The sequence below is a fragment of the Carassius gibelio genome, chromosome B11, assembly GCF_023724105.1.
Source record: "Carassius gibelio isolate Cgi1373 ecotype wild population from Czech Republic chromosome B11, carGib1.2-hapl.c, whole genome shotgun sequence".
NCBI classification, from domain to species: Eukaryota; Metazoa; Chordata; class Actinopteri; order Cypriniformes; family Cyprinidae; genus Carassius; species Carassius gibelio.
Window position 1 is genome coordinate 16,807,346 of NC_068406.1, and position 9,960 is coordinate 16,817,305.

General features: G+C 35.5%; 1 protein-coding gene across 1 annotated transcript in view; it reads right to left on the reverse strand.

Annotated features, from left to right (window-relative positions):
• Positions 1-9,103, reverse strand: part of LOC127968422 (NADH-cytochrome b5 reductase 3) — a 99,485-nt gene extending 90,382 nt beyond the window's left edge. Inside the window, exon 1 of the mRNA XM_052569638.1 lies at positions 9,089-9,103. The gene's annotated coding sequence lies outside the window, so the exon portion shown is untranslated. The remainder of the gene's footprint in view (positions 1-9,088) is intronic.
• Between the last annotated feature and the right edge of the window lie 857 nt (positions 9,104-9,960).

A 9,960-nucleotide genomic window follows, 5' to 3' on the forward strand; every position in this document is an offset into this window, starting at 1 on the left:
AAAAGCTCATTTATGTATATAAATGACTTGACTTGGGGTCCAGGATCACATATTATATGCAACAAAACATATTTACCTTTTTATATTTACCTACATTAACAATAAAATATAGGCTAGAAGAGATTTTTTTAATTACATTTTAGATACTTAATTTTTTTATTTCAGTAATGCACATTACAGTACATTATACATTATGTTCTTCTATTAATGTTTCATTATTATTGGACCTATTATTAAAGCAGATTAGTTATATAATCTTATCAATTAATTATAGAAAATACACAATAATACTTGCTTATATACTTGCTTATATATATATATATATATATATATATATATATATATATATATATATATATATATATATATATATATATAGTTTTTTTGTACTAATAGCTGATATCGTTATATATGTTTATAATGTAAAATGGGTGATGAAAAAAGTATGCATGTTAATTAAAAGTCTCATGAATTTCAAAAAACACTGACAAGAAAGGCAGTAATTGTTATTTTCGATTAAAACGATAAAAATGCAGGAAGGGTAATTCTGAAAGACCTAAAAGGTCTGTATTGTCAAGCTCCAAAATGACAAAAAAGTATCATATCAGTGATTCAAACAACTGCACTTTATCAAGTCATACAGCAGTTTTGCGTGAAGACCATGAACTTGTATGGATGTGAAACTTTCATGTCAATTCAGAGCTTGCCAACCCCAGTCCCAATTCACTTTCATTATATTGAAAATAGCTCGCAAAATATTATTTTAAAAAAATTATGTTTTGTGTTCCATAGAAAAAAGTCAGTCCTACAGGTTTGAAACAGAGTGTGTGTTAGTAAATGATGACAGAATATTCATTTTGGGTGAAATTTTCCTTTAATTTTGAATATGGATCCATACAGGATCTAGGTCTAACTGTGTGGTATGCTCAGTGATGTATGCATGGCTGCATTAATAAGCTCCTCCATCTTACAAACCCTATGTGTCTTGTTCTTACATTTATGTGGTTTGCTTACTTCTCCAGCTGCGATGACACGGTTCCCCCTAGCCGACTTCTAGACCGATTAACATCAGTGATCTTGTAGCTGCATTGGGAGGGGGATGTGCTCATTGATGGAAGGGTGGGTGAGCAGAGCCCTGAACTTTCATCTCTGCTTTTCTCAAATGCAGTTAAGCTACATGTGCACACTTTACTAAAGCATACCGAAACCACTCATAAGAACTTCAAGAGATAATCTGATGTAGACATTTTTGAGTGGCCCAAAGATATTTCCACTATAGTCTTCCAATGGTGCAGTGCTATTTTCCACTTCTAGCATGGATATTTCAATTTATTTTAAGCATGATACAGCACATCTTTTCTTAAACTCATAATTTGCTTAGTGGTAATTGTGGCTTTGTTATTTTCGTATCAAAAAACGTATCAGGATTTTAGATTTCAGCATATGGGCTTTTAGAAAGGGATGCTAATGATGGCAGAGAGAAGGCTGAGGTTTGAATGAGGAGCCTCTGGAGGGTTCGGTCAAAAGCGGGGGTCTGTTTTAATTTCCATCTCCTGCCTACAATGAGATACTGTACAACAAGGCTTATTCTAATGTAAATCATGTGGTAATTATGTGTGCTCTCAAACACAAGGGCTAGGGTTTTCGCTGTGCAGACTGATTTTACAAACTAACAGAATGAAGCATGTGGGTTTAATTGGTAATTTATTCTCTGGACATGAGGATGTACCGTAAGGCAACTATCAGTTATTGAGCTAGATTGATAATGTGCAGGGATAGCAAAAAATTTAAGAGACAGTTCACTCAATATAATCATGTATGAACCATCGTTCCTATGTTATTGTAAGATAAAATGTCACAGTTACCTTTTTTCTTCCGTGCTGGAGACAGGATTCCATCCATGTTTTTTTCCATCCATTTATTTATTTATTTTTTGTCGTTGTTTTGGATCCAGTTAACTTACTATGTAGACAAAACATTCAAATCATATCTTCTGTTAAGTTCAGCAGAAGAAATAAAGACATACAGATTAATAGATTCAATTATTCAATATCATATATCGCATTAAATTAACAATACTCATGCAAATCATCAATACTGCATGTAAACTAAAGGATTCAAAGTGTATTGAGGGGTGGGCAAATCTCGATATCACTTAAACATTAATAAAGGTGGAGAGAGGGAGCAATTCCTGATCATTCTTGTGTATGGGTCATTAATTATACTAATGATGTATAAAGCTGTATTATTGCTTTGTACCTCAAGTATCTCTGTACCTTTGTTCAGTACTGATAACTCAACCATGTTTAAAATCAATATTCACAAGCTTTGGATAATGATTCTGCCAGGCATGATGAATTTGCCTTTTGTCCTGTTTTGCAATACAGAGTCAATGTGTATGAATCTACGTGTGCTAGCAATACATGTTGACACACATGAAAAGAAAAGAAATGCTTCTGACTCAAATTTACCTTCTTTACACTACAAAAATCTCACCCTCTACATGCACGCAGGGAGTGTGACCTCTGTGAAAAGCAGTTCATGAACAGCTGAATAAAAACGGGAAAAGTGGTGGATAAGCAGGTGAGTAAAAGGTCTGGAAGAAACTTAATTAAAACAACTCGAGATAAACTTGTGGCCTATGCATAAGTAGTAATGAACAGATGAGAAAATTATGTAAAATGGTCATTGCTGTCATTGACGTGTGCAGTTCTGTAATTCCAATGTGTATTACATAAGCAGCCCTAATTTGTGATTCTTTTCATTTGTATTACTTTATATTAAATACAATCTTACACTTCCAACAAAACACAAACTCGCTTTTAGATTCACCATAATACGAAGTATATTTTATAGTTATGCTGTATATACAGACTAACTACTAATAAGTGCAAGAACAATTAACTTCACAACCCCAGGTTGTATATTTGCTGTATGTATGAAATAGAAAGTCACCAATCTGCTTTAAAACTAGGGCATAATGACTGAGTCAGTGTATCCCACAATGCAATGCACCCATGGTACTCCTTTACCAGGGTCCAATTCTTAAATGCAAAATAACCATTTGTATTTCCAAGATGACAGCTCACTTAGTCATTTCACTATAATATTTATCATTGCATTCTTTGAAAAGATCAATTTTTTTATTTAGCATCTTTAGCAGCAACAATCGTGAGGTGTGTCATCTGAGTAAACAGAAAGTAAAATATTAATATTTGTGAGTAAAAAAAGTTAATTTAATTTTGTGTATGTCTGTCAATGTAGAAATACAGTATTTCAGTATTCAAAAACTGCATCATTCACATTTAACAGCAGGGGCTAATGGGAAACCAAAACCAGTGCAAATGGAACAGTAAGCCATATCTCATAATTATTAGATTTTTATACTACATTGTATGACCAAATCAAACCTATTGTGTTACATGTTATATGCTAGTAAGAGTTTGAAGTCGGAGTATTTAGCTAAGAGTACACTGATGCTTCTTTAGAAAGAAAGTGTAAAGAGCCTACACTGATCTAATGAATTATCATAAATGTATGGCAGCAGATGAGTTTATGAACCTATCAGCTTGCCTTGGAACCATTGCAAGATTGATTGTACCTCCGACCTCTCATGAATATCGGTCTCAATGGCACTTTGTATTTGCCGCTGAGTAATCAGCTTTATGAGCTGAAAAATTGTATGTTATATTCCCAGGTGGTGAAAACAGTTTACTCCTCTCTTTTGCCAAGAATATATAATAATAAAATACACTAGCTCCTGGCTGTTTCTACATTTAACTTTATTTATTTGTACTTTATTTATTTTCACTCTATTTTAAGTTGAACTGTATAGCTCATTGACCAGTCAAATGCTGCATTACATTTATTCATTTTGAAGAATCTATTACAGCATCATGCTTATAGTACCAAACCCATGTGTATTTTTACTGTTAGGACTGTATATTCTGTTCTTGCAAAAACATTTACGTAACATTTTAATCATGAATGCACCTTGTGTGCACACATTCTGCCGTGCGACCAGATTCTCCAGAACATGAGGAATATCATGAAAATATTTACACATAGCACAAACATCGAACAATACCCAGAAGTTGTGCAAGCTGAACGCTGCACTAAATATTGAAAATGCTGTTGAATTTCTTTTTGTTCAGAGGCTTGCCTCTGAGAGGCAATAGAACTGTCAGAATCCACTTCTATTCGCAGGGCTTGTCAACGGCCGCATGCATGGCTTGTTAACCTCGGCCCATGCTACTGAACAGAGAACAAATTTAACACAATCAAGGATGAAATGTCACAGTCACCCATAACAGGCAGACCCTGGAAATTAGATTTTAGAAATGAGTCCATTTGGATGTTGCTCTCTGCCTAAACCCCCTGAATCCCTCCATGTGCCGCTACAGGGCGGCCTGTGATTCAATTTTCCTTTTGTTATAGTCAGGCTCATTTTCAGTGGCTTTCTTTATTTGCCCGCTCTCGTCTTTTGAGATGGTTACGGCTTAAAGGTTTCGATTCCTAGAAATGATGCACATGGGGATGGACATCAGAGATCAATGTCCTGTGCATTGTCTAAACACTAAAGTATTTTATTCTTAATGGCCTCAACTAGAGGTTTATGCAGTGTATGAAAGAAACCAAGGGTGGATTTGAGTAATGTAGCATTAGGGATGGTTAAGCCAAAAGCGTACATTTTGTCATCTATTTTACATCATCTATTCTCATGTCGCTCCAAATTCATTTAACAAACTGTGATTGTGTGAAGATATTTTAGTTTATCTATCAGTTCAAAATCTAATTAATGTCACATTGTTGCTGTATATAATAAACAAGGATTCTGAGGACTCCTTAGCTTTTTTTCACTTTGCAGGTCTTCTCTTTAAAATTGACACTTTAATTCTCTTAAACTAGAAGACATAAGATACAATTTGTATATATCTGGAATGACAGACATAGATTGCACTACAGGTTAACAACACAAGTTTGCGATGCTATTTGCATTTGTTCAGTGGATTTAGAAAACACTAAATCAGGAAACAATGTTGGTAACAGTTGAACTTGCAACCATATTTGGCTTATAATGCTTTTGGGATACACACTTCTGAACGATTTATCACTCATTGATTTTATCACAACTTGGAGTAGAAGATCATCAGTGAAAAATGACTTAAATTTCATATCTTTTCACAAGCTGTTTTATAACAAGTGTCATATACAGTAGAATACTTTTAATATCATTTTATTTTTACGATTCATTACATTTTATTTCTGGAAAATCTCTGTGATTAAAGGAGCATTTATGTTTTTTTTGTTTTAGTTTTTTTAGTTCTGATGCCAGTGTGGATTTTTCAAATTAAGAGACGAGGTTGAAATGCTAAATTGCTTCTCACATTTATTTCACTAGACACTGAGTTTCAGCAAGTATAAATTCACATTATTCATACTTAAGTTGACGGCACTGCCAAACTCCCAGCATATTTTGCTATTATAAGAATAAGCTTAGTGCAAATGAGAAAGCTTAAGGCCTATAAAGCAAAATGACAAAGGATGTAATTTTGGCTGTGCCTACTCTACACCTGTTCAGTAATTAACAAAGTCTATAAAGGTATGGACACAAATTAGTTTGGCACACAGCACTGGGGTATGCTAAATTATTTAATCAGACCTCACAGGACTTCACCAGCACACAGGAATTCCCCATTGGGTTACTGAGAATTAACTCCCCTGGAAGATATTTCACACACACACAGCCACACAAAACTCTCCATCTATCTTGTTCCTTCTTCAGCGGGGAGGGGAACATATAGACAGAGTGTGTATGTTATTTTACCTGCTGGTCTGATGTCTACTCGCTGTTTTATTTATTTATGGCCACATAATGCGGTAGCTGCAGTAGTAGGTCTAGAATAGAGCAGCTGGTTTGCTGCAGTGAAGCCTAGTGTGCTAAACTACTCTTTAGTGACGAATAGTAAAGTTCTGCTCATTGTGCTAGAAACAGGAGGAGAGGTAGAGGTACCACTTTGTAATGGGACCAGCATTCTGCATGGCTTCTCTTCTTCTTTTTCAACACTAGTGGAAAGAAATGAGGTCCCCAATCCACATGCCCTCTACTGTGTAACCATTATACTCAGTCATATCCCTCTCGTCATGTTTGAAAGGAAATGTAATTGATTTAACCTTGAGGGTTTCTGTACAATAGAAATGGGGTGAGAAAGATGGTCATACCTAACAAATGCCATCATCATATGCTTGAGCGGCATTATATTGACTTTGAATGTCTTAAATTTTCCTTCGTCAGCACTTTTTTACAATCCTTCTATACAAGGTGGTCAATAAAATTGTAATTCTTGTGAATGAATGATGGAATGAATGTTTACACTTATAGCTTTGGTTCTGACCTGGCATTGGAACAAGTATTAAAACACTATTAAGATCTTTTTTTTTTTTTTTTTTTTTTTTTTTATTTGTTAACATACAAGTCATAACTGAAATGTAAACAAATTTGTCCTGGATTTCCTAGGTCAGTGGATAAATGCATAGAATAGCTGGAAATATTAAGCATGATCTTCACGGATAACTGCAAAGTTATGTTTGAACCTCAGAGCATAGAATTACGTCGTTTACATTAATAATACTAAATTAACAGATAATTTTGATGTAAATGTATTATAAACAAATTAATACTTTTCTTCTTACGATATGTTAAAAAAGAATTGACTCATTTGAGCTGCATATGAATCGGGGAGCGCACTACTTGGCCATGTTAGATTCATTCATTGTCTGTTTTGCTTATTCTTTTTGTATACTTTAGTATTGTTATAACAACTACGCAAAACAATAAAAACAACACATTTATTTGCTTTATTGCCACATAACACAAAGGAACTGAATGAAAACACCCAGAAAAGCATCCTATATTAGATAAATGTATATGCTGTGCTGTATTTTCTGAAGTGGTGGGGACATGGCAAAAATGCATGAAGCCTATAGATACTGGTAAGACATGGCTTTGTAGCTCCATTACAAAGTTGGCATAAAGTGTTTTTATAAGAGCAAATCATGTCATGCAGGCTTGAAAGCATCCAGGCCCGTGTACACATTATTTGAGACGAAGTGAAATATAGAAAGACCATTGAAGTGTTAGAGGCGAAACTAAATTATTAAACAAACTGCTTTTTTGTTACGTTTAGATCTGGCATCTTTGAAATATTCATTCATGAGAAAACCAAGGCATGACTTCAACACAAGCATTCCATGAATTCCTAATGAAAAGTGACGCACTTTACTACAGTGCAGCTGCAGTAACACATGCTTTTCCACTTGACATCTATTCAAGAGGGATGCTGGACAATTGCTTCAGACAATTAGCAACAAACTGCAGTGTGCTGATCAGTGTCCTCCTCTGTTACGTTCTCAGTGCTGCTCTATCGTGTTGGGTTTTGGCATTGCATGAGTGCTGCACCACCTGGCTATCCTGATGCATGACCTTTGCTTTTTGGCAGGCTGGGTGCAGCTCTCACCATGGGGTTGCGGAGGCCAGCAGCAGTCCCTCATTCATCTAGTATTACTGCCTGTGGACTGCAGGTTCCAGAGCCTCCCTCTATCACTAGTAAAGTCAGCAGGCATCTCCCCTTCACACACTCAGCACTTCCGTCCTAATTAGAGCTCAATCATTATGACTTTATGACATTATAAGCTTTTTTCTTTAGCTGTAGCATTACTCGTGGAAAAAGTACTACAGAGAATTGGTTTTGCGATTTTTAAATTAGACATCAAGTGGAAACCCAAAGCAGTACAAAGTCTAATGCGTATTCTTTGGAAGTTATCTTCTCTTTTCTTGTGTAGTTTATTTTTACAGCATGTATGTGTTCAATCTGACTAATTTGGCTAGCTTTTTAGTGTCAAAATATGATTTGATTGGATACATTGTTTTGACATCAGCAACAAATAATATGGAAAGCATTTTCTCATATTTAAGGCTACTTATTTTGCTGTTAACTATTCACAATTATATGACTTAGAATTTATATTTATATAATATATATATATATATATATATATATATATATATATATATATATATATATATATATATATATATATATATATATATATATATATATATATATAAAATAAAAATAAATACAAATGACCAAACATCTACTTAGGAAATAGAAGATTAATAATTGAAATGATTTAATATATTTTTATTACATTTTATTTAAATCTAAATCATATTTTATGTATTTTTATTATTATACATTTGTAGAAATATTTGTAAATATTTTTTGTGCCATTTTATTACTTTCATTTAGCTTCTTTTTTTTTTTACTAAGAAATGTGACACACCAGAACTATAGTATATAGCACTAAGTGTTAGCACTATAGTATATACTGTGTTGATGAAGCTGCACCTAAAGTAGCAATGATACATGTCAAAATATGTATCATGTCAAATATAGGCAGATTTGATCTGGATTACAGGTTAGAGATTGTGGATTATTTATTATGCTTCCCCCCAATATATAAATGTCAATTTAAAATTGACTTCATAAGCAGTTGAGCATTATTAAAGTGCTGGCATTAGTGCTTTTCTGTGGCATCAGTGATTCATGTTTATTTGTGGATAACACACAGTGGCATTCACAATCCCAGTGGTCGGGGACATGATGCAGGTCAGGGCCTGCAGCGGTTTATTTGATTTCTCCCGTGACAGAAACTCAGAGTGACAATTACATTCTGCGTCTTCCTCCATGGCAGTTGGCCAGATCGGGAATTCATTATAATTTGTATTGCTTTAGACATTCCTATAACCTGCCAACTCAGAGATATCACAGCGGCTTCGATCTTGTGTCCAGAATTCAATTTCATGTCAATTTTACCTTGCGTGACTGCCGTGGACCTGCAGTGTGGAGCAGTGCATTGTAAGACACTCACATTCATCTTTCTATGGATCACATCAATGAAATTTCTCCAACCGAAGCTTAATTGCACACTTGTCATTAGACAGGGGGGAAAAGGAGGTGTCACGGTTACAAATGAGCTATATCACCACAGACTAGCATTAGAGGAGAACAACATCAAACACAAGCAGACTCATTAGGCAAATAAAAAAGTGTCAGGTAACTAATGGCAATTCATTATTTATACAGAACTTACAGAGAAGTCTGTTAGATCGGTTTTAATCGCAGAAAGGTCACCATCCTTTGAAGTCCTGCCTCACTTTTGCATATAAACATAAGCATGTTCTCCACCCACTTAACCCCCAACAAACAAAATTCCCATCAAACACTGCAGGAAACTTACCTGCGCTGGAGATGTTGGGGTTTTCATTGGTCAGAAGCACAAGGAAATCCTGACAGATTTCCGGGTTCAGGAGAGAGCTGTCATCCAGGCAGAGGTCAACGATGAGGGCCACTGCCTTCTCACAGAACATGTCCTGGTCCTCGGTGGTGACGGCACTCATTCTGTGAGCCCAAATCCCAAAAGTTCTGCACCTTTATCATCTAGGACTAGAAGGAGTAGACAAACGGTGGTCGTAGAAAATAAAAAATAGATGCAGCTACTTCTATGTCCCTTTCTGTAACTCTTGATGTTCGCATGTGGGCGTGTGATTGTGTGGGAAGGGGGCTTCATGAAGCAATAGTACCCCCAGGCGCTCTGGGAGCCAAAGTGCTGCGTCACATTATGCCTAGATCTTCCTCTCAGCTACTGTTCAAACACAGGTCTTGGAGATTTTTGTCCCCAAGCCAGTTTTTGTCCACTCCCCTCCCCTTGGTCCTCCCTTCTCCAGTTATTCTCCCATCGGATAGGGAAAAGGAGAGCTCCTCCTCCCGTCCAATGCTCCTCTCCCTTTCTTGACCCTGAATTTGCTAGAGGCTTTTTGTTATATACTACATTCCCCGAAGTTTCCATTATTTAGTTTAATGGAGTACTTGCGTTCTCTTCTTATGTTCCTCTGAA